Genomic DNA, 4,943 nt, shown 5'->3' with positions numbered 1-4,943 from the left:
GACAGAGACTGTCCCTCCTTTTTTTATACTTTTTACTGACATATAGTTGACATATTTTTATTTTTAAAAAGTTTTTTAAAAAATTTATTTATTTTTGAGAGAGTGTGTGAGGGTGTGAAGGGGGTGGTAAGAGGAAGAGGGTCTTAAGCCGACTCTGGGCTGAGCGAGGAGCCCAATGGAGGGCTCGATCTCACAACCCTGAAACCAGAGCCCTGAGACCATGACATTAGCTGAAACCAAGAGTCAGAGGCTTGGGGCGCCTGGGTGGCTCAGTCGTTAGGCATCTACCTTCGGCTCAGGTCATGATCCCGGGGTCCTGGAATCGAGCCCCACGTCTGGCTCCCTGCTCAGGTGGGAAGCATGCTTCTCCCTCTCCCACTACCCCCCTGCTTGTGTTCCTGCTCTCACTATCTCTCTCTGTCAAATAAATAAATAAAATCTTAAAAAATAATAATAATAAAAATAAAATAATAAACTGGGGACTCGTTTAAAAAAAAAAAAGAGTCAGAGGCTTAACCGACTGCCCCACCCAAGTGCCCCTATATAGTTGACATATTTTTAAAAGACTTTCCCTTTTCCACATAGTCTCAAAACTAAAATAATAGTTTATGATATAAAACAGAAAAATTTCAATTTTTTTTTTATTTTATTTTTTTACAGATTTTATTTATTTATTTGACAGACAGAGACACAGCGAGAGAGGGAACACAAGCAGGGGGAGTGGGAGAGGGAGAAGCAGGCTCCCTGCTGGGCAGGGAGCCCGATGCGGGGCTTGACCCCAGGACCCTGGGATCATGACCTGAGCCGAAGGCAGACGCTGAACGACTGAGCCACCCAGGCGCCCCCAAAATTTCAATTTTTATATAACTTTGTTCTTTTTCTTTAAGGTTTCTGCTTTTGTTATTCTTAGAAAAACTTCCTTTACTTTATGATTTACAAAAATTTTTGTAGTTTCCTCTAGGATTTTAATACAAGTCTTTTGCAGATGAATTAATTAAAAAAGAATTGAATCTCATAACTCATGCATATCACTCAATATTATAGTGTAGAATATATTCTGGAAATATTTTAAAATTTATTTTTATAAAATTAAACCATATTATTTTATAAATTGATAATTTATTGTAATTGTCATTCCATGTCAATACATACTGACATTATTTTCTAAAGGTGCATAATATTTAATTGTAAAACCATATCATAATTTCTTTTCCCAATGCCTTAATGCTGGATATTTAGATGGAGTAAAATTTTTTCACAATGTAAATCATTAGTTAAATTAATTAAACAAATATTGAATCCCTCTGGTATGCCAGACACTGTATATGGCACTGAAGATACAAAGGTGAGAAAACATACACACACACACACACACACGCACACACACACAGTGCAGATTCCTTTGTGGCATAAGGTTTATTAAAGTTGTCACATCGCTTTTCGGCCTTTTGGCTAAGATCAAGTGTAGTATCTGTTCTTATCAGTTTAATATTAAAGTAGTCACAAACACTTTTGTTCAAATATTTTGTACCATTTTTAATTGTTTTCTTTGGATAAATTCCTAAAAATGAAAAATCCTTTTAAAAAAGTAATTTTTATAAATACTGTTAAATTTTCCTACAGAATTATTTTGACATTTTACATTTTCACCTGCACATATTAGTGTTAGTGTCAGGTATCATTGCTCTCTTCAATCTTTGGTAATCTCATGGGTGAAAAATGATTTGTCACTGTAGTTTTACTAATACTAAATATGAAAGTATTTCATTTATTACTAATGACATTAACTTCTTGTTCATATGCTTACTGAACCTTCGTATGTCTTTTTTTGTGAATTACCTGTTCATGTTCTTTGCACATTTTTTCTTACTGAGGTGTCTGCCTTCTTATTTTTTATAATTTTGTTTTTTTTCAGTTTAAATATTTATTGCTTCACAATAATGGTTACTTATAGATGTCATATATGTAAAACCACTAAGATCCTTTGGCTAACTAAAATGAAGTCTATCTGCAATAATCATACCAATGCAATTTAGAGACTTTCTAAATTGTTGAACAGTGTCTACATAAATATCTTTATACTGGAAGATTCAATTGAAGGCACCAATCTATGCATAGATGAAATGCTTCTTTAGAGGTAAATGTAAAACAATTATAGTTTTGTGTTGAAAGAAGAAATGGTGGTTGTAGAATTGTTAATGGGTTATAGAGTGTTCTGATTTAAAAATGGTAGTATTGGCAGTATTGATAAAAAGTCATTGCTATCTGCCAGCTGTCATATTATACAAAATGATGTTGAGAACTCAGAATAATTCTTCATGTGTGTATAACAAAAGTCGCCAATGCAATTAGCACCCTTGTGAGCAATCTCAAGAGAAAAGCTCAAGGATTGAATTATTGTGGGTATAAAATACATTTTCACCTGTGACACAAATTGGTATAGAAACATAGGCTTCCTTAGACTCTCTCTAGTTGGTGAGTAAGGAACTGATTTCAATTTCTGGGACCATTAATCTTTTACCTTTTATGGGTAGTAAATTATCTTTAAATTAAAACAAACAAACAGTATACCTGTCAGACTGTATCTCAGAATAAACACAGGCTGCCAACAACTTGTAATTAGGACCTCTAACCTGATCTACTTAAATGGCTTTGACAAGTAGAGGAACAAAAACCAATTTTCATTTTCAAAGAGGAAAATAACTTTTAATCAAAAATTTGAAAAAAATGACATACTTTCAAATTTTTTCTACAAATGGTATATCACACTGAATTTAACCACATTTTTATACATAAGCTGAGTAGTTATCTCCTGTGTTTATGTCACATTTTTGTTGCATTTGTTTTTATTTTTGTTTTAATATCTCATACCCAAGTTAAGAGTAGTAGTTTGGAGGTGGACGTGCTAACATTTTCAGCACATGTAGGGTCAGTAACACCACATTTTAAACCCTATTAATTGTCATCTTGAATGAGTGATGTCTTGAGAATGTTCTGCCTATCCCCTACCCAGCATGATCTGGTGGCAAGGGCCTTTAACCTATGGGAAGCCACCAACCACACAATTGCTAGCGTGAAGGAGTGGCAGAAATCATTTCAGCTATTGTGGAAAACCTAGTAGATTTATTATTGTTGTTGTTCTGATCCTTTGCATTGGATAGAGGGAGGCCATTTAAATTTTTCCTGTGCTGTCATTAAAAAATATTAAGGCAATAAACAAAGACTGTGGAAGGGAGTCAGGGTATTTTAGGTAACATGTGATGGGATGGAAAACCTGCCTTGAGCCTGAGTCACATGACACAAAATTCCAGAAGTACTCTGGCTGCAAGCACAACTGGATATAAGGATCAGAAAGATCTCATTAAGATCCTATTTCTCTTTCCTTGGTTTTTTCCTCTTTTGGCTGTATTTTTTTTTTTTAAAGATTTTATTTATTTATTTGAGACAGAGAGAATGAGAGAGAGAGCACATGAGAGGGGAGAGGGTCAGAGGGAGAAGCAGGCTCCCTGCTGAGCAGGGAGCCCGATGCGGGACTTGATCCAGGGACTCCAGGATCATGACCTGAGCCGAAAGCAGTTGCTTAACCAACTGAGCCACTCGGGCGCCCCTATTTTGGCTGTATTATAGGCAGTCTGTACCCTATTTTCTTTGAAAACTCTTAGCCTTTGCTCTGACAGGACTGGCTTAATTCTGATGTCCATTACTGAATCAACATTGTGGTTAGGGAAATTCTTTTTTTTTTTTTTTTTAAGATCTTATTTATTTATTTTGGGGGGGAGAGAGCACACATGGGAGGGACAGTGGGGGAGGGGAAGGGAGAGAGAAAATCTCGAGCAGACTCTGCACTGAGCCCACAGCCTGACCCAGGGCTCCATCTTACCACCCTGAGATCATGACCTGAGCCAAAACCAACATTTGGACACTTAACCAGCTGTGCTACCAGATGCCCCATGGTTAGGGAAATCCTTGACTGCACCTGGGCTACGGGCTTCAGTCATAGAATCAAGAGTGGCAAAGCCCCTTCTAGACCACATGGAACCAGAGGAGAGGAGGGGAGAATATCCCAATAAGTGGATGTAGAAGGAAAGGGGAATCGATGTTGTGGAGACAAACCACAACAGTCTCGAGTGTAGATTTTTCTGTTCTTGGGTTCTCATTCTTTTGTATTATGGGTGTTCCCCAGACAAATAACCATAGCCATCAGAATAAATTTAGACAAACTTTCTTGTCACACACCTGCAGAGAAGAAGTCAGAGATACAATGGCAACACTGAGAGATGATTCTAAGAGATGTGAACATCTAGAAAGGATTTCATGTATATTGATGATGTTGTCTAACTCACCTTAATACCCACCAACAAAATTTTTAACATTTTTCATGCCCAGTAACTTTGGTAAGATATTTCACTTTTCTGAGAGAGTACCGAAACTGTCTTGATTAGACATGAATATTGTTATTTTGCACAACCACCTTCAATCAGTTAGCTAGGAAAACTGCATATTTTGTTCATGTATTTAGGGAGGACAAAATGTATAAATGAGAGTGGGTTTTTCATTTCCTAGAGAATACCCAATTGTAGGTGTAGGATTACTTTTTAAACCATTATATAATTTATAAAAGAAATACCAAAAAGATTGACTATATCCTCTTTAAACTTTAATAAGACACCCTCAAGATATATCAGTTTTTTACAAAATAGGGAATGGCATTCTAAAAAATAGATGACCTCTGGCCAAGAAATACTGCAGTCACACTCGTTATCTGCAAGGTAGTCTGGAATGGCCAAATATCTTAGTACTTATATTTCAGTACTTTTTGCAACCCCCTAGTTGCTGCTACTGATTAAGATTTTTCATTTTCATGTAGTTTTCCAGGATAAGAGTTGCAAGATTTTAGATGCCCAAAACAGAATGTTTACTTTGCGCAAGAGAAGTCAACTGGG

General features: G+C 36.3%; 1 pseudogene; it reads left to right on the top strand.

Moving 5' to 3' along the window:
• Positions 1-1,432: 1,432 nt before the first annotated feature.
• LOC123325460 lies at positions 1,433-1,536 on the top strand (annotated as a pseudogene).
• Positions 1,537-4,943: the final 3,407 nt, after the last annotated feature.

This window comes from Neomonachus schauinslandi, chromosome 7, assembly GCF_002201575.2.
Source record: "Neomonachus schauinslandi chromosome 7, ASM220157v2, whole genome shotgun sequence".
Lineage (NCBI taxonomy): Eukaryota > Metazoa > Chordata > Mammalia > Carnivora > Phocidae > Neomonachus > Neomonachus schauinslandi.
Note: the sequence above shows the minus strand (reverse complement) of the source record. Positions and strands in the feature narration are given on the sequence as shown.